General features: G+C 39.8%; 2 non-coding genes across 2 annotated transcripts; one reads left to right on the top strand and one right to left on the bottom strand.

Moving 5' to 3' along the window:
* Window positions 1–716: 716 nt before the first annotated feature.
* trnaw-cca (transfer RNA tryptophan (anticodon CCA)) lies at window positions 717–788 on the bottom strand. The gene has a single exon. It is a non-coding gene; the product is annotated as a tRNA-Trp (tRNA).
* Window positions 789–9,776: 8,988 nt separating this feature from the next.
* trnae-uuc (transfer RNA glutamic acid (anticodon UUC)) lies at window positions 9,777–9,848 on the top strand. The gene has a single exon. It is a non-coding gene; the product is annotated as a tRNA-Glu (tRNA).
* Window positions 9,849–20,396: the final 10,548 nt, after the last annotated feature.

Genomic DNA, 20,396 nt, shown 5'->3' on the forward strand with positions numbered 1-20,396 from the left:
GTTTGCAGTGTGAGTTCTTTCTTTTGTACAAGTTTAACTTTCTTACATGATCAGACATGAAAAAGTCAGTTGATCAAATTTTAAAAACCAAGTCTGGTGGCTCTACTGGTTAGCTGATGAGAAAATGTTGATGCGCCTGACTGGTGTGACAATGCAGCTTTCCTTCAATGTGTCTTATGTAATATAGTGGTCAGGATTCCTGGTTTTCACCCAGGTGGCCAGCTGGTGGCTCTACTGGTTAGCTGATGAGAAAATGTTGATGCGCCTGACTGGTGTGACAATGCAGCTTTCCTTTAAAGTGTCTTATGTAATATAGTGGTCAGGATTCCTGGTTTTCAACCAGGTTGCTTTTCAAAGAATCTCATCTTGTCTAGTGGTCAGGATTCCTGGTTTTCACCAGGTGGCTTGGGTTCCTCTCCCAGATTGAAAATTGATGACACTTTTATTGTTCTCCTCTGTAAATTACCCAAATCTGTTAGAGAAAAAGCATCGAAATCTTGGCCGTCTCTCATAAACTTTCTCTCAAGATCACAAAACAGTTGCTAAATCAGCATGAAGGCACTCCAGGAGATTTGCAAGCTCCCAGCAAACAGAGACCAGAGCAAGGCATACTCTTCTTAGTGTTTGAGGCATTCATTCTTCAAGACATTCAGGGACTGAACATTGGGAGTACAACACCCTTAAGTAGGGGAATCTGCTCTTCAAAAGGAAGTGGTTGACCCCGACGTGATTTGAACACGCAACCTTCTGATCTGGAGTCAGACGCGCTACCGTTGCGCCACGAGGTCTGGCTTTCTGCAATGAACCCCTTTGTAGTAGCTCCTCTAGGTAAGGCTTTTTCAAAACGACCCGCAAACTACACTACAAGTTCTTCTTCCGGTTGCTCAAGTGTAAAGGTCATATATGCTCAAACGTGAAAAAGTCAGTTGTAATCATTTGGAAAACCAAGTCTCTTGGCCCCACTGGTTGATGGATTGGCAAATATTGCAATGCCTCACTGGTATCATGATCATTCTGAGTCCCATATGGTCTAGCGGTCAGGATTCTTGTTTTTCGCCTGGATTCAACTCCTGGTATGGAAAGCTTTTCTCACTTTTGTAATAGCCTTTATAAATTAACTCATTTTTTACAGAAAAAAGGATACAACGCAGGCTCGTTCTGATTGTCCATTTAAAATCTCCTGTTAAGATCACCAAAGATTTTGTAAATCACCATAAAGAGATTATACCTCCTTTGAGGAAGGCTTTTTCCAAATGACCAGCAAAGTGTTTGCAGTGTGAGTTCTTTCTTTTGTACAAGTTTAACTTTCGTACATGATCAGACATGAAAAAGTCAGTTGATCAAATTTTAAAAACCAAGTCTGGTGGCTCCACTGGTTAGCTGATGAGAAAATGTTGATGCGCCTGACTGGTGTGACAATGCAGCTTTCCTTCAATGTGTCTTATGTAATATAGTGGTCAGGATTCCTGGTTTTCACCCAGGTGGCCAGCTGGTGGCTCTACTGGTTAGCTGATGAGAAAATGTTGATGCGCCTGACTGGTGTGACAATGCAGCTTTCCTTTAAAGTGTCTTATGTAATATAGTGGTCAGGATTCCTGGTTTTCAACCAGGTTGCTTTTCAAAGAATCTCATCTTGTCTAGTGGTCAGGATTCCTGGTTTTCACCAGGTGGCTTGGGTTCCTCTCCCAGATTGAAAATTGATGACACTTTTATTGTTCTCTGTAAATTACCCAAATCTGTTAGAGAAAAAGCATCGAAATCTTGGCCGTCTCTCATAAACTTTCTCTCAAGATCACAAAACAGTTGCTAAATCAGCATGAAGGCACTCCAGGAGATTTGCAAGCTCCCAGCAAACAGAGACCAGAGCAAGGCATACTCTTCTTAGTGTTTGAGGCATTCATTCTTCAAGACATTCAGGGACTGAACATTGGGAGTACAACACCCCTTAAGTAGGGGAATCTGCTCTTCAAAAGGAAGTGGTTGACCCCGACGTGATTTGAACACGCAACCTTCTGATCTGGAGTCAGACGCGCTACCGTTAGCCCACGAGGTCTGGCTTTCTGCAATGAACCCCTTTGTAGTAGCTCCTCTAGGTAAGGCTTTTTCAAAACGACCAGCAAACTACACTACGAGTTCTTCTTCCGGTTGCTCAAGTGTAAAGGTCATATATGCTCAAACGTGAAAAAGTCAGTTGTAATCATTTGGAAAACCAAGTCTCTTGGCCCCACTGGTTGATGGATTGGCAAATATTGCAATGCCTCACTGGTATCATGATCATTCTGAGTCCCATATGGTCTAGCGGTCAGGATTCTTGTTTTTCAGCCTGGATTCAACTCCTGGTATGGAAAGCTTTTCTCACTTTTGTAATAGCCTTTATAAATTAACTCATTTTTTACAGAAAAAAGGATACAACGCAGGCTCGTTCTGATTGTCCATTTATAATCTCCTGTTAATATCACCAAAGATTTCGTAAATCACCATAAAGAGATTATACCTCCTTTGAGGAAGGCTTTTTCCAAATGACCAGCAAAGTGTTTGCGGTGTGAGTTATTTCTTTTGTACAAGTTTAACTTTCGTACATGCTCAGACATGAAAAAGTCAGTTGATCAAATTTTAAAAACCAAGTCTGGTGGCTCCACTGGTTAGCTGATGAGAAAATGTTGATGCGCCTGACTGGTGTGACAATGCAGATTTCCTTCAATGTGTCTTATGTAATATAGTGGTCAGGATTCCTGGTTTTCACCCAGGTGGCCAGCTGGTGGCTCTACTGGTTAGCTGATGAGAAAATGTTGATGCGCCTGACTGGTGTGACAATGCAGCTTTCCTTCAAAGTGTCTTATGTAATATAGTGGTCAGGATTCATGGTTTTCAGCCAGGTTGCCTTTCTAAGAATCTCATCTTGTCTAGTGGTCAGGATTGCTGGTTTTCACCAGGTGGCTTGGGTTCCTCTCCCAGATTGGAAATTGGTGACACTTTTATTGTTCTCCTCTGTAAATTACCCAAATCTGTTAGAGAAAAAGCATCCAAATCTTTCCTGTCTCTCATTAACTTTCTCTCAAGATCACAAAACAGTTGCTAAATCAGCATGAAGGCACTCCAGGAGATTTGCAAGCTCCCAGCAAATAGAGACCAGAGCAAGGCATACTCTTCTTAGTGTTTGTGGCATTCATTCTTCAAGACATTCAGGGAGTGAACATTGGGAGTACAACCACGGGCGTAATTTCCTATGGGGACAGGGGGGACATGTCCCCCCCACTTTTCAAAATCCCGTTCGTGTCCCCCCCACTTTCAAATTCGTTTGTTATTATTTTTTTTAACCGCGCGCCGTCATCGCCACGGAGGAGCAGGACCGAGCAGAATACAGACATCCTGCCTGTCTCTGTCAGTGCGCGCGTCTGCGTGCCTGTACGTGGACGCGGCCATTGACAGAGACAGGCAGGAACGTCTCGTGCACACTCTTAATAGTGTAACTGTAAGCGCACTGAAAGTTCTACTGAGCAGCCGGTATCGCAGTAGTCAGTCATGAAACGCCAGCAACAGGTTTTAATATCTTCATGGATGAAAAAAAAGAAAGGAGATGTGAGCTGGTTGATCCAGTAAATTAGATCAGGTCAGGGTAATTTTTATTTTGTCTACACCTGTTGATACTAACATTGACTGAGCTAACGTTAACATACATTGTTGCTAGGTAACTTCAAACTGTTAGCTAAACATTTAATGTTGCCTAGCCCTAGAACATTCTGTGTACCATGAAAACGAGTCCACTTTAAACCGCATGGCGTTTTCTGTCAGCAATGTATGACAAGCAGACTCTGGCTGCTAGTTTATTGTTATTCTCAACTCAACTCATTATACTCAGATGCAGAAATATTTTTTAAAGTCTTAATAATAAATGTTTTTCTAAACTTGAGCTATTGTTGTTCACTTACAATATTTGTTCATTTAAAATGTAAGTTAATTTTAAAAAAATATCTGCCGACATTCGCAATCCGCAAACTACGGAAGCGTATTGCATTCACTTGAGAGAAAAAAATGTACTCTGTTTTTCTGAATTAACGACTTAATTATCTCAGAATTACGAGATAATTTTTCATTAAAAAAAATATTTTGTTCTGTTTTTCTTAATTAATGAGATCCCTCAAAATCCTGCCAGGAGCTCTATTTTAGCTGGATTGCATGGAAGTAAACATGTCCCGCCTTTCAAGTTTAATCCGGTTTTATTTTACTTTGAGTCGTCTGAGACTTGGATGCTATGAATTTATAGAGATATATTTTAAACTTGGCCTTCAATACAAAGACATTACTGTCTATGACATTTGTAATACTGTCATGGCTGAGACACGCTTTGATCTTCCAAAGGACACGAATCAAGCAATAGACTTGTACTTGCATTTAACACGAGAACTACCGGAAGTCTATAACTACTAGAATGGCCATAGTGGTCATTCTGACCGTTCATACTAGACTGGACCAAATGTCATGTCATATTTACATTCGACACTTCTATTGAGGTTTTAGAATGAAGCTTCTAATGTCTGTCGTCATATTTTATATCGTCATCACCCTAAAAATGTATTGAATAAAATAGAATAATATGGATCAAATGGAGCTGCTTAACGACGAGATACATAATACTGATCTTTTTTTGTAATATATAATAGTGCTAGACTATATAAATACACACATATATATATTATATATTAGCTAGACTGCCCCGGAAGGTGCGTGCCTCGCTTTGTGTACAGCAAGTTTTTTCCACCACAGTGAAAATGTTTTCGAAAGTCTAAACGCCAACAAACATGGATTGAGGCGGAATATTTCGTTAGATAAAAACATGTTGAGAATTTTGGAAATTATTACATCTATCCTTTTTCAAAACATGTTGACTTTTGGACTTTACAACGCTCTGGAGTTATTGGAAATTGGAAACAATCCATATGCGGCCACTGGAATCAAAATCCATGAATAAATTAATCTGTTATATTAATAATAAACACCAGGACACGACATTTTAATTCTAATGAACGTGAAAATGTATTAGTTCATCGACAACCACAGAACTTGCTATTGTAGCTAATTACAGATACAAATTTGATTATTTATATTAAATTATTCTCCTAAAAGGGGGCCCCCTTTTTTGTTCAAGTGAGCCCACTTTTAGGAGAATTCGTTCATAATGATTTTACAGCATATTATTTTCATTATAGTTTTACAGCATGATATTTTTGCTCACAGTAAAACAAATATTGCTTTCTAAATCAGTTTTCCCACAGTTTAGCGAATGTTCATATTCTTTATTAACCGCTTTGGTCATTTTGGGTTTGGCCTATATGTGTTTCATACATGTCTAAGGTTTTTACTATGCATTGAAATACACTTTGGTGATGTTTTTATAAGCTATTGTATTGATTTTTTTTTATTATTTTACAAAGAGAATAATTTAATATAAATAATCAAATTTGTATCTGTAATTAATATAATAGCAAGTTCTGTGGTTGTCGATGAACTAATACATTTTCACATTAGCTCCCATAGAGCTCCTGGCAGGATTTTGAGGGATCTCATTAATTCAGAAAAACAGAACAAAATATTTTTTTTAATGAAAAATGATCTCATAATTCTGAGATAATGAAGTCGTTAATTCAGAAAAACAGAGTAGATTTCTTTTTCTCAAGTGAATGCAATACACTTCCGTAGCAAACAACCGCTGACTGTCCGACGGTAACAAGGTTGTGCTGTTTAGGATCCCGCCTCATGAGGAGAAATGAAAACAAATGAGCGCAGCACACAGAAATTATAGTTAGTATATGGAGAGATGGGATTGAATTGATAGATGGAGGACACTAAAAAAATCTCTTTATATTAAAGTTAAATGTTTGTTTTTATGTTTGTGAGATTGTGTTTCAATTTTGCATCTTGTGTAACAAATAATCTTGTGTACCTGCGGTTTGGTGGATGTGTCTCTGACTAATGTCAGATTAAACGGTTAGTTTGAAATAAAAGTTTGTTTTGTGAAAATTTTTGACTTTATAAAATGATTCTCTCAAGTCTTGGCTATTAAACAATAAATAAGGTAAGACATATTTTTCTTATATATAGTTTAGTAGCCTATTATTCTTTTTGGCAAAATTTATCATTATAAACAACTTTATATCCATTTCCTGGATTTTGTATCGCCATAGTCCCTAAATGTAGCCTATATGTAAATGGAGGAAATGGGATTCAAATAGAAAACATTTTTCGATCGAGAACATCATTGTGTCCCCCCCACTTCTCAAACCAAAGTTACACCCTTGAGTACAACACCCCTTAAGTAGGTGAATCTGCTCTTCAAAAGGAAGTGCTTGACCCAGACGTGATTTGAACAAGCAAACGTCTGATCGGGAGTCAGACACACTACCGTTTCGCCACAAGGTCTGGCTTTCTGCAGTGAACCCCTTTGTAGTAGCTCCTATGAGTAAGGCTTTTTCAGAATTGTACAAGTTTAACTTTCGTACATGCTCAGACATGAAAAAGTCACCTGATAAAATTTGAAAAACCAAGTCTTGTGGCTCTACTGGTTAGCTGATGAGAAAATGTTGATGCGACTGACTGGTGTGACAATGCAGCTTTCCTTCAAAGTGTCTTATGTAATATAGTGGTCAGGATTCCTGGTTTTCACCAGGTGGCTTGGGTTCCTCTCCCAGATTGGAAATTGATGACACTTTTATTGTTCTCCTCTGTAAATTACCCAAATCTGTTAGAGAAAAAGCATCCAAATCTTGCTTGTCTCTTATTAACTTTCTCTCAAGATAACAAAACAGTTGCTAAATCAGCATGAAGGCACTCCAGGAGATTTGCAAGCTCCCACAAACAGAGACCAGAGCAAGGCATACTCTTCTTAGTGTTTGTGGCATTCATTCTTCAAGACATAAGCTCCCAGCAAACAGAGACCAGAGCAAGGCATACTCTTCTTAGTGTTTGTGGCATTCATTCTTCAAGACATTCAGGGAGTGAACAAACTACACTACGAGTTCTTCTTCCGGTTGCACAAGTGTAAAGGTCATATATGCTCAAACGTGAAAAAGTCAGTTGTAATCATTTGGAAAACCAAGGCTCTTGGCCCCACTGGTTGATGGATTGGCAAATATTGCAATGCCTCACTGGTATCATGATCATTCTGAGTCCCATATGGTCTAGCGGTCAGGATTCTTGGTTTTTGCCTGGATTCAACTCCTGGTATGGAAAGCTTTTCTCACTTTTGTAGTAGCCTTTATAAATTAACTCATTTTTTACAGAAAAAAAGGATACAACGCAGGCTCGTTCTGATTGTCCATTTATAATCTCCTGTTAAGATCACCAAAGATTTCAGTAAATCACCATAAAGAGATTATACCTCCTTTGAGGAAGGCTTTTTCCAAATGACCAGCAAAGTGTTTGCTGTGTGAGTTATTTCTTTTGTACAAGTTTAACTTTCGTACATGCTCAGACATGAAAAAGTCAGTTGTAATCATTTGGAAAACCAAGGCTCTTGGCCCCACTGGTTGATGGATTGGCAAATATTGCAAAGCCTCACTGGTATTATGATCATTCTGAGTCCCATATGGTCTAGCGGTCAGGATTCTTGGTTTTTGCCCGGATTCAACTCCTGGTATGGAAAGCTTTTCTCACTTTTGTAGTAGCCTTTATAAATGAACTCATTTTTTACAGAAAAAAAGGATACAACGCAGGCTCGTTCTGATTGTCCATTTATAATCTCCTGTTAAGATCACCAAAGATTTCGTAAATCACCATAAAGAGATTATACCTCCTTTGAAGAAGGCTTTTTCCAAATGACCAGCAAAGTGTTTGCGGTGTGAGTTATTTCTTTTGTACAAGTTTAACTTTCGTACATGCTCAGACATGAAAAAGTCAGTTGATCAAATTTTAAAAACCAAGTCTGGTGGCTCCACTGGTTAGCTGATGAGAAAATGTTGATGCGCCTGACTGGTGTGACAATGCAGCTTTCCTTCAATGTGTCTTATGTAATATAGTGGTCAGGATTCCTGGTTTTCACCCAGGTGGCCAGCTGGTGGCTCTGCTGGTTAGCTGATGAGAAAATGTTGATGCGCCTGACTGGTGTGACAATGCAGCTTTCCTTTAAAGTGTCTTATGTAATATAGTGGTCAGGATTCCTGGTTTTCAACCAGGTTCCTTCTCAAAGAATCTCATCTTGTCTAGTGGTCAGGATTCCTGGTTTTCACCAGGTGGCTTGGGTTCCTCTCCCAGATTGGAAATTGATGACACTTTTATTGTTCTCCTCTGTAAATTACCCAAATCTGTTAGAGAAAAAGCATCGAAATCTTGGCCGTCTCTCATAAACTTTCTCTCAAGATCACAAAACAGTTGCTAAATCAGCATGAAGGCACTCCAGGAGATTTGCAAGCTCCCAGCAAACAGAGACCAGAGCAAGGCATACTCTTCTTAGTGTTTGAGGCATTCATTCTTCAAGACATTCAGGGACTGAACATTGGGAGTACAACACCCCTTAAGTAGGGGAATCTGCTCTTCAAAAGGAAGTGCTTGACCCCGACGTGATTTGAACACGCAACCTTCTGATCTGGAGTCAGACAGCTACCGTTGCGCCACGAGGTCTGGCTTTCTGCAATGAACCCCTTTGTAGTAGCTCCTCTAGGTAAGGCTTTTTCAAAACGACCCGCAAACTACACTACGAGTTCTTCTTCCGGTTGCTCAAGTGTAAAGGTCATATATGCTCAAACGTGAAAAAGTCAGTTGTAATCATTTGGAAAACCAAGGCTCTTGGCCCCACTGGTTGATGGATTGGCAAATATTGCAATGCCTCACTGGTATCATGATCATTCTGAGTCCCATATGGTCTAGCGGTCAGGATTCTTGGTTTTTGCCTGGATTCAACTCCTGGTATGGAAAGCTTTTCTCACTTTTGTAGTAGCCTTTATAAATTAACTCATTTTTTACAGAAAAAAAGGATACAACGCAGGCTCGTTCTGATTGTCCATTTATAATCTCCTGTTAAGATCATCAAAGATTTCGTAAATCACCATAAAGAGATTATACCTCCTTTGAGGAAGGCTTTTTCCAAATGACCAGCAAAGTGTTTGCGGTGTGAGTTATTTCTTTTGTACAAGTTTAACTTTCGTACATGCTCAGACATGAAAAAGTCAGTTGATCAAATTTTAAAAACCAAGTCTGGTGGCTCCACTGGTTAGCTGATGAGAAAATGTTGATGCGCCTGACTGGTGTGACAATGCAGCTTTCCTTCAAAGTGTCTTATGTAATATAGTGGTCAGGATTCCTAGTTTTCAAAGAATCTCATCTTGTCTAGTGGTCAGGATTCCTGGTTTTCACCAGGTGGCTTGGGTTCCTCTCCCAGATTGGAAATTGATGACACTTTTATTGTTCTCCTCTGTAAATTACCCAAATCTGTTAGAGAAAAAGCATCCAAATCTTGGCCGTCTCTTATAAACTTTCTCTCAAGATCACAAAACAGTTGCTAAATCAGCATGAAGGCACTCCAGGAGATTTGCAAGCTCCCAGTAAACAGAGACCAGAGCAAGGCATACTCTTCTTAGTGTTTGTGGCATTCATTCTTCAAGACATTCAGGGAGTGAACAAACTACACTATGAGTTCTTCTTCCGGTTGCACAAGTGTAAAGGTCATATATGCTCAAACGTGAAAAAGTCAGTTGTAATCATTTGGAAAACCAAGGCTCTTGGCCCCACTGGTTGATGGATTGTCAAATATTGCAATGCCTCACTGGTATCATTGTCATTTTGAGTCCCATGTGGTCTAGCGGTCAGGATTCCTGGTTTTCACCCAGTTGGCCTGGGTTCAACTCCCGGTATGGGAATCTTTTTCTCACTTTTGTAGTAGCCTTTGTAAATTAACTCATTTTTTACAGAAAAAAAGGATACAACGCAGCGCTCGTTCTGATTGTCTATTTATAATCTCCTGTTAAGGTCACCAAAGATTTTTTAAATCACCATAAAGAGATTATACCTCCTTTGAGGAAGGCTTTTTCCAAATGACCAGCAAAGTGTTTGCTGTGTGAGTTCTTTCTTTTGTTCAAGTTTAACTTTCGTACATGCTCAGACATGAAAAAGTCAGCTGATCAAATTTTAAAAACCAAGTCTGGTGGCTCCACTGGTTAGCTGATGAGAAAATGTTGATGCGCCTGACTGGTGTGACAATGCAGCTTTCCTTCAATGTGTCTTATGTAATATAGTGGTCAGGATTCCTGGTTTTCACTCTGGTGGCCCGCTGGTGGCTCTACTGGTTAGCTGATAAGAAAATGTTGATGCGCCTGACTGGTGTGACAATGCAGCTTTCCTTTAAAGTGTCTTATGTAATATAGTGGTCAGGATTCCTGGTTTTCAACCAGGTTGCTTTTCAAAGAATCTCATCTTGTCTAGTGGTCAGGATTCCTGGTTTTCACCAGGTGGCTTAGGTTCCTCTCCCAGATTGGAAATTGATGATACTTTTATTGTTCTCCTCTGTAAATTACCCAAATCTGTTAGAGAAAAAGCATCCAAATCTTGCTTGTCTCATTAACGTTCTCTCAAGATCACAAAAAAGTTGCTAAATCAGCATGAAGGCACTCCAGGAGATTTGCAAGCTCCCAGCAAATAGAGAGCAGAGCAAGGCATACTCTTTTTAGGGTTTGTGGCATTCATTCTTCAAGACATTCAGGGAGTGAACATTGGGAGTACAACACCCCTTAAGTAGGTGAATCTGCTCTTCAAAAGGAAGTGCTTGACCCAGACATAATTTGAACAAGCAAACGTCTGATCAGGAGTCAGACACACTACCGTTGCGCCACGAGGTCTGGCTTTCTGCAATGAACCCCTTTGTAGTAGCTCCTCTGAGTAAGGCTTTTTCAAAATTGTACAAGTTTAACTTTTGTACATACTCAGACATGAAAAAGTCACCTGATAAAATTTGAAAAACCAAGTCTTGTGGCTCCACTGGTTAGCTGATGAGAAAATGTTGATGCGACTGACTGGTGTGACAATGCAGCTTTCCTTCAAAGTGTCTTATGCAATATAGTGGTCAAGATTCCTGGTTTTCTCCCACGTGGCCCGCTGGTGGCTCTATTGGTTAGCTGATGAGAAAATGTTGATGTGCCTGACTGGTGTGACAATGCAGCTTTCCTTCAAAGTGTCTTATGTAATATAGTGGTCAGGATTAATGGTTTTCAACCAGGTTGCCTTTCTAAGAATATCATCTTGTCTAGAGGTCAGGATTCCTGGTTTTCACCAGGTGGCTTGGGTTCCTCTCCCAGATTGGAAATTGGTGACACTTTTATTGTTCTCCTTTGTAAATTACCCAAATCTGTTAGAGAAAAAGCATCCAAAACTTGCCCGTCTCTTATTAACTTTCTCTCAAGATCACAAAACAGTTGCTAAATCAGCATGAAGGCACTCCAGGAGATTTGCAAGCTCCTAGCAAACAGAGACCTGAGCAAGGCATACTCTTAGTGTTTGTGGAATTCATTCTTCAAGACACTCAGGGAGTGAACATTGGGAGTACAACACCCCTTAAGTAGGGGAATCTGCTCTTCAAAAGGAAGTGCTTGACCCCGACGTGTTATGAACACTCACTCTCCTGATCTGGAGTCAGACGTGCTACTGTTGAGCCACAAGGTCTGGCTTTCTGCAATGAACCACTTTGTAGTAGCTCCTCTGTGTAAGGCTTTTTCAAAATGACACGCAAACTACACTACGAGTTCTTCTTCCGGTTGCACAAGTGTAAAGGTCACAAACGTGAAAAAGTCAGTTGTAATCATTTGGAAAACCAAGGCTCTTGGCCCCACTGGTTGATGTATTGGCAAATATTGCCTGGTTTTCACCCAGGCGGCCTGGGTTCAACTCCCGGTATGGGAAGCTTTTCTCACTTTTGTAGTAGCCTCTATAAATTAACTCATTTTGTTACAGAAAAAAAGGATACAACGCACGCTCGTTCTGATTGTCCATTTATAATCTCCTGTTAAGGTCACCAAAGATTTTTTAAATCACCATAAAGAGATTATACCTCCTTTGAGGAAGGCTTTTTCCAAATGACCAGCAAAGTGTTTGCGGTGTGAGTTCTTTCTTTTGTACAAGTTTAACTTTCGTACATGCTCAGACATGAAAAAGTCACCTGATAAAATTTTAAAAACCAAGTCTGGTGGCTCCACTGGTTAGCTGATGAGAAAATGTTGATGCGCCTGACTGGTGTGACAATGCAGCTTTCCTTCAAAGTGTCTTATGTAATATAGTGGTCAGGATTCCTGGTTTTCACTCTGGTGGCCCGCTGGTGGCTCTACTGGTTAGCTGATGAGAAAATGTTGATGCGCCTGACTGGTGTGACAATGCAGCTTTCCTTCAAAGTGTCTTATGTAATATAGTGGTCAGGATTCCTGGTTTTCAACCAGGTTGCCTTTCTAAGAATATCATCGTGTCTAGAGGCCAGGATTCCTGGTTTTCACCAGGTGGCTTGGGTTCCTCTCCCAGATTGGAAATTGATGACACTTTTATTGTTCTCCTCTGTAAATTACCCAAATCTGTTAGAGAAAAAGCATCCAAATCTTGCTTGTCTCTTATTAACTTTCTCTCAAGATCACAAAACAGTTGCTAAATCAGCATGAAGGCACTCCAGGAGATTTGCAAGCTCCCAGCAAATAGAGACCAGAGCAAGGCATACTCTTCTTAGTGTTTGTGGCATTCATTCTTCAAGACATTCAGGGAGTGAACATTGGGAGTACAACACCCCTTAAGTAGGGGAATCTGCTCTTCAAAAGGAAGTGCTTGACCCAGACGTGATTTGAACAAGCAAACGTCTGATCTGGAGTCAGACACACTACCGTTGTGCAACGAGGTCTGGCTTTCTGCAATGAACCCCTTTGTAGTAGCTCCTCTGAGTAAGGCTTTTTCAAAACGACACGCAAACTACACTACGAGTTCTTCTTCCGGTTGCACAAGTGTAAAGGTCATATATGCACAAACGTGAAAAAGTCAGTTGTAATCATTTGGAAAACCAAGGCTCTTGGCCCCACTGGTTGATATATTGGCAAATATTGCCTGGTTTTCACCCAGGCGGCCTGGGTTCAACTCCCGGTATGGGAAGCTTTTGTCACTTTTGTAGTAGCCTCTATAAATTAACTCATTTTGTTACAGAAAAAAAGGATACAACGCACGCTCGTTCTGATTGTCCATTTATAATCTCCTGTTAAGGTCACCAAAGATTTTTTAAATCACCATAAAGAGATTATACCTCCTTTGAGGAAGGCTTTTTCCAAATGACCAGCAAAGTGTTTGCTGTGTGAGCTCTTTCTTTTGTACAAGTTTATCTTTCGTACATGCTCAGACATGAAAACATCAGCTGATAAAATTTTAAAAACCAAGTCTGGTGGCTCCACTGGTTAGCTGATGAGAAAATGTTGATGCGCCTGACTGGTGAGACAATGCAGCTTTCCTTCAAAGTCTCTTATGTAATATAGTGGACAGGATTCCTGGTTTTCACCCTGGTTGCCCGCTGGTGGCTCTACAGGTTAGCTGATGAGAAAATGTTGATCGCCTGACTGGTGTGACAATGCAGCTTTCCTTCAAAGTGTCTTACAGGTGAAACTCTAAAAATTAGAATATCGTGCAAAAGTTCATTAATTTCAGTAATTCAACTTAAAAGGTGAAACTAATATATTATATAGACGCATTACAAGCAAAGTAAGATATTTCAAGCCTTTATTTGATATAATTTTGATGATTATGGCTTACAGCTTATGAAAACCCCAAATTCAGAATCTCAGAAAATTAGAATATTGTGAAAAGGTTCAGTATTGTAGGCTCAAAGTGTCACACTCTAATCAGCTAAACACCTACAAAGGGTTCCTGAGCCTTTAAATGGTCTCTCGGTCTGGTTCAGTTGAATTCACAATCATGGGGAAGACTGCTGACCTGACAGTTGTGCAGAAAACCATCATTGACACCCTCCACAAGGAGGAACGCCTCAAAAGGTAATTGCAAAAGAAGTTGGATGTTCTCAAAGTGCTGTATCAAAGCACATTAATAGAAAGTTAAGTGGAAGGGAAAAGTGTGGAAGAAAAAGGTGCACAAGCAGCAGGGATGACCGTAGCCTGGAGAGGATTGTCAGGAAAAGGCCATTCAGATGTGTGGGGAGCTTCACAAGGAGTGGACTGAGGCTGGAGTTACTGCATCAAGAGCCACCACACACAGGCGGGTCCTGGACATGGGCTTCAAATGTCAAACGTCTTACCTGGGCTAAAGAAAAAAAGAACTGGTCTGTTGCTCAGTGGTCCAAAGTCCTCTTTTCTGATGAGAGCAAATTTTGCATCTCATTTGGAAACCAAGGTCCCACAGTCTGGAGGAAGAATGGAGAGGCACACAATCCAAGATGCTTGAAGTCCAGTGTGAAGTTTCCCCAGTCTGTGTTGGTTTGGGGAGCCATGTCATCGGCTGGTGTTGGTCCACTGTGCTTTATTAAGTCCAGAGTCAACGCAGCCATCTACCGGGACATTTTAGAGCACTTCATGCTTCCTTCAGCAGACAAGCTTTATGGAGATGCTGACTTCATTTTCCAGCAGGACTTGGCACCTGCCCACACTGCCAAAAGTACCAAAACCTGGTTCAATGGCCGTGGTATTACTGTGCTTGATTGGCCAGCAAACTCGCCTGACCTGAACCCCATAGAGAATCTATGGGGCATTGCCAAGAGAAAGATGAGAGACATGAGACCAAACAATGCAGAAGAGCTGAAGGCCGCTATTGAAGCATCTTGGTCTTCCATAACACCTCAGCAGTGCCACAGGCTGATAGCATCCATGCCACGCCGCATTGAGGCAGTAATTAATGCAAAAGGGGCCCAAACCAAGTACTGAGTACATATGCATGATTATACTTTTCAGAGGGCCGACATTTCTGTATTTAAAATCCTTTTTTTTGATTGATTTCATGTAATATTCTAATTTTCTGAGATTCTGAATTTGGAGTTTTCATAAGCTGTAAGCCATAATCATCAAAATTATATCAAATAAAGGCTTGAAATATCTTACATTGCTTGTAATGAGTCTATATAATATATTAGTTTCACCTTTTAAGTTGAATTACTGAAATTAATGAACTTTTGCACGATATTCTAATTTTTCGAGTTTCATCTGTATGTAATATAGTGGTCAGGATTCCTGGTTTTCAACCAGGTCACTTTTCAAAGATTCTCATCTTGTCTAGTGGTCAGGATTCCTGGTTTTCACCAGGTGGCTTGGGTTCCTCTCCCAGATTTGAAATTGGTGACACTTTTATTGTTCTCCTCTGTAAATTACCCAAATCTGTTAGAGAAAAAGCATCCAAATCTTGCGCGTCTCTTATTAACTTTCTCTCAAGATCACAAAACAGTTGCTAAATCAGCATGAAGGCACTCCAGGAGATTCGCAAGCTCCTAGCAAACAGAGACCTGAGCAAGGCATACTCTTAGTGTTTGTGGAATTCATTCTTCAAGACACTCAGGGAGTGAACATTGGGAGTACAACACCCCTTAAGTAGGGGAATCTGCTCTTCAAAAGGAAGTGCTTGACCCCGACATGATATGAACACGCACCCTTCTGATCTGGAGTCAGACGTGCTACTGTTGCGCCACGAGGTCTGGCTTTCTGCAATTAACCACTTTGTAGTAGCTCCTCTGAGTAAGGCTTTTTCAAAACCACACGCAAACTACACTACGAGTTCTTCTTCCGGTTGCACAAGTGTAAAGGTCATATATGCACAAACGTGAAAAAGTCAGTTGTAATCATTTGGAAAACCAAGGCTCTTGGCCCCACTGGTTGATGTATTGGCAAATATTGCCTGGTTTTCACCCAGGCGGCCTGGGTTCAACTCCCGGTATGGGAAGCTTTTCTCACTTTTGTAGTAGCCTCTGTAAATTAACTCATTTTGTTACAAAAATAAAGGATACAACGCACGCTCGTTCTGATTGTCCATTTATAATCTCCTGTTAAGGTCACCAAAGATTTTTTAAATCACCATAAAGAGATTATACCTCCTTTGAGGAAGGCTTTTTCCAAATGACCAGCAAAGTGTTTGCTGTGTGAGCTCTTTCTTTTGTACAAGTTTATCTTTCGTACATGCTCAGACATGAAAACATCAGCTGATAAAATTTTAAAAACCAAGTCTGGTGGCTCCACTGGTTAGCTGATGAGAAAATGTTGATGCGCCTGACTGGTGAGACAATGCAGCTTTCCTTCAAAGTCTCTTATGTAATATAGTGGTCAGGATTCCTGGTTTTCACCCTGGTTGCCCGCTGGTGGCTCTACAGGTTAGCTGATGAGAAAATGTTGATGCGCCTGACTGGTGTGACAATGCAGCTTTCCTTCAAAGTGTCTTATGTAATATAGTGGTCAGGATTCCTGGTTTTCAACCAGGTTGCTTTTCAAAGAATCTCATCTTGTCTAGTGGTCAGGATTCCTGGTTTTCACCAGGTGGCTTGGGTTCCTCTCCCAGATTGGAAATTGATGACACTTTTATTGTTCTCCTCTGTAAATTACCCAAATCTGTTAGAGAAAAAGCATCCAAATCTTGCTTGTCTCTTATTAACTTTCTCTCAAGATCACAAAACAGTTGCTAAATCAGCATGAAGGCACTCCAGGAGATTTGCAAGCTCCCAGCAAACAGAGACCAGAGCAAGGCATACTCTTCTTAGTGTTTGTGGCATTCATTCTTCAAGACATTCAGGGAGTGAACATTGGGAGTACAACACCCCTTAAGTAGGGGAATCTGCTCTTCAAAAGTAAGTGCTTGATCTCGACGTGATTTGAACAAGCAACCTTCTTATCTGAAGTCAGATGCACTACCGTTGCGCCACGAGGTCTGGCTTTCTGCAATGAACCCCTTTGTAGTAGCTCCTCTGAGTAAGGCTTTTTCAAAATTACCCGCAAACTACACTACGAGTTCTTCTTCCGGTTGCACAAGTGTAAAGGTCATATATGCTCAAACGTGAAAAAGTCAACTGTAATCATTTGGAAAACCAAGGCTCTTGGCCCCACTGGCAAATATTGCAATGCCTCACTGGTATCATGATCATTTCGAGTCCCATATGGTCTACCGGTCAGGATTCCTGGTTTTCCCCCGGGTTCAATTTCCGGTATAGGAAGCTTTTCTCACTTTTGTAGTAGCCTCTATAAATTAACTCATTTTGTTACAGAAAAAAAGGATATTATGATTGTCCATTTATAATCTCCTGTTAAGATCACCAAAGATTTTGTAAATCACCATAAAGAGATTATACCTCCTTTGAGGAAGGCTTTTTCCAAATGACCAGCAAAGTGTTTGCTGTGTGAGTTCTTTCTTTTGTAGAAGTTTAACTTTCGTACATGCTCAGACATGAAAAATTCAGCCGATCAAATTTTAAAAACCAAGTCTGGTGGCTCCACTGTGTAGTGACTGGAGGAATCAATGAAGGATAATCATTAACTCGGCGGGTTCCGAACAAACAAGAACTTACTGTTAAAAACTCCCCTAATTACTGAAATAGCGCCAACCAGTCTCCACAAGCACAATAAATGTTAACACTTTTTAATCCTATATATATATATATATATATATATATATATATAATCCATGTGATAAAAATATTGACATTTATCTTATGTTCCATCTCATGATTTTCCTAAATGTTGTTTGGTCTATGTTTCTTGCAAACTCTAATGGGTTAATGTTTCAGACTTTGCATACCATGGTTACCCGAAATCATATGTGTGGCATATTTGGTCTCTATAACTTGGTATTTCGAAGATTGAAATGACTGTGTACATGATATGTCGATAACAACAACATATTAGTATTACAAGTATATTTACTAGTTTTCTTTCTTGCACATGCAATGAGAAATGTGAGAAAAAAAAGAGCAATAAACCAAATTCCCGCCTGGAACCCAAACCCTTCTCATTGGTTGAGCCAATGAGAGGTGGGACACGTTTTCTAAGGGCATAAATTGCACCAACAACGGACCTTCGTTCTCTTACTTCCCTCATCTCCTTACAGCTTAGTGCTTCCTCTTAGCTCTTATCTTCTTCCTCTCTCTTCCTTTTCAACTCCTCTCCTCTTACTTCACTTCTGGACCTCCCTTGGACTTCTCCCGGATCTCTTCAAGCCATCTTACATTTTTCTCTTCTCTTCTGCTGAACATTGCAACTTCTCGGAACAACCCTTCAACTCTCTCTCAACAAGTGAGTTTCAACTCCACGCTCTGGAAACACTGAACCGAAATCCTCCGTCTCAAAGGACGCCACAAGGACCTGACATACGTGCAGACTTGCTCAGCGACACACAGAGTTCCTTTATGCAAGTATTATTTCACCTGAAATTCAAACGCGTTAGAGTGTGTAATTTCCTTGCTGGCTTTAAAGGGTTAATTGTTGTAATAAGTTGCTATCCTTAATCTCTTTATTTTCCTTATTGCTTCTACTCTTATGTTTATTTTATGTTTATTTTATGTTACATGTTAAGTGTCTGTTTGTCAAGTGTAGTGATATATTCTAGTTCCTTGTATTAAACCCAATTATATGCTTGATTGTCTGTGTGTGTTGATCATAAAACAAAGCCTCTTTAATGTGCGATTTTAAGCTACGAGCTGATATTATCAAAGTAAGTTAACATGCTTTGATGAGTAGCTTATAACTAAGAATAAACCTTCAAGGGAATTGATCAGAAATATTTAGCAAAGCTGTTCGCTGGATCTAACTGACTGGTTGCGTGTAGCCTCACGGGTCAATTCCATTGAGGGTCTAATTAAATTAATATAGCCTGTCTGCATATAATGTATATTCCTAATTAATTATAATTCGTGGTGTTTAATTATCTATATATAATTGAAGCAGACTCCTGGACTATATAAGCCCTTTTTGGGGCGTTTTTACAATGTGTATGGGTATCCGGGTCAAATCGTCTGATTAATCATTGATTACGATCATTGAAATTAATTATACATTTCCCCAAACCTGACCTGCATACCCTACATATTAATGGTGGAGATAATGCGGGCACATTTTAAGCTTTGTTTTGTGAACGAATGCATTGTCAATTTTGTGTATTTTTGTTGCTAATTTTGTACGTGAGCCTTGAACTGAAAGGCACAAAAAGCCCGTCCCAGTTCAGCACGATTAACAAGTTGCTAAATAATGTCGAAACATTTGTTACCACTGTTGAATGATAAAGTAAACCGCAGTTCATAATATTAAAATTGCTTCTGTAAAGACGCGCTATATTTTAATATTACAAACCAGCCCTGTTCAGAACGATGCTCTTCTGTCAGGGCGATAGAAGATTGAGTGAAGCGATGCTCCTTTTCTCATCTTAAGTAAGGCCTGAAGATTATAAACGTTATAAAAATAACTCCTGGTTTACGTTGACGTAGCTAATCAATCGAAACCTAATACATTTTGAATAAGTGCTATATTCCTAATGTGTATGGGAGTCGAAGGACAGACGTACAATTCCTGTTGTCCACATTTACTCTAATGCAGGAAAAAGAATCTGCCACGCCATTTATGTAAAGCATAGCACCAGAAAGAGAGAAAAGACCACCGAGGTCTCAATTGAATAATTGTGATTTTGCAGAAAATCACAGCGTAACACATGCCCAGATTTGAGTCACACCGAAATATAGGGTGTTATTTTGCTAACAAACAATAGAGGGCAGCCTGTAAAAGCTTGACTAGTTTTCAAGTTACTCCCACCCCATGACGTCATCTTGCTGCGTGCTAAGTACGCCATCGTGTGGGCATTAGCAGACAGGTCATATATATTTAGTTAATTTAGTTCTCAAATTACTCCCACCCCATGACGTCATTGTGCTCGAGCACAAGTACGCCATCGGGTGGACATTCATTGTAGGTCATTTTTTTTTTTTTCTCAAACCCTTTCTCCCTGTGGAGATTTACAGGGCAGTTTAACTGTCAATACATGTTTGCATTTACAAGCTTTGCTTGTGCTAATATTATTGGATGTTAAACAATTCCTCTACCTCCGACTGTTACATTTAATTGGTTTCAAACAAAATTTGAATTTAAAATTTAAAGTTAAGTCTCATTCCAGTTGGTTTATTTCAGATACCATCACTGATATCTCACAGCAATCTGATTATCATCGGACACAATTCTGATCTCTAACTTTTCTTACACTTATTCAAATTTGGTTTGAAACAAACACATTTCGAATGTAAATTTGAATTAAGTCTCTCATTTCAATTATTATTAATTAATGTGATTAATTATTATTAATTATTTTTACATTTTTCTTTAATTTTTTTTTTATTCATTTTTTTTTCTTCCCTCTCTTTATCTCCCTTTGTCTCTCCCTATTTTATACGCCATTACGACTGTATCCTTACTATCTTAGATGCTACTTGACATCTC

The sequence above is a fragment of the Xyrauchen texanus genome, chromosome 49, assembly GCF_025860055.1.
Source record: "Xyrauchen texanus isolate HMW12.3.18 chromosome 49, RBS_HiC_50CHRs, whole genome shotgun sequence".
NCBI classification, from domain to species: Eukaryota; Metazoa; Chordata; class Actinopteri; order Cypriniformes; family Catostomidae; genus Xyrauchen; species Xyrauchen texanus.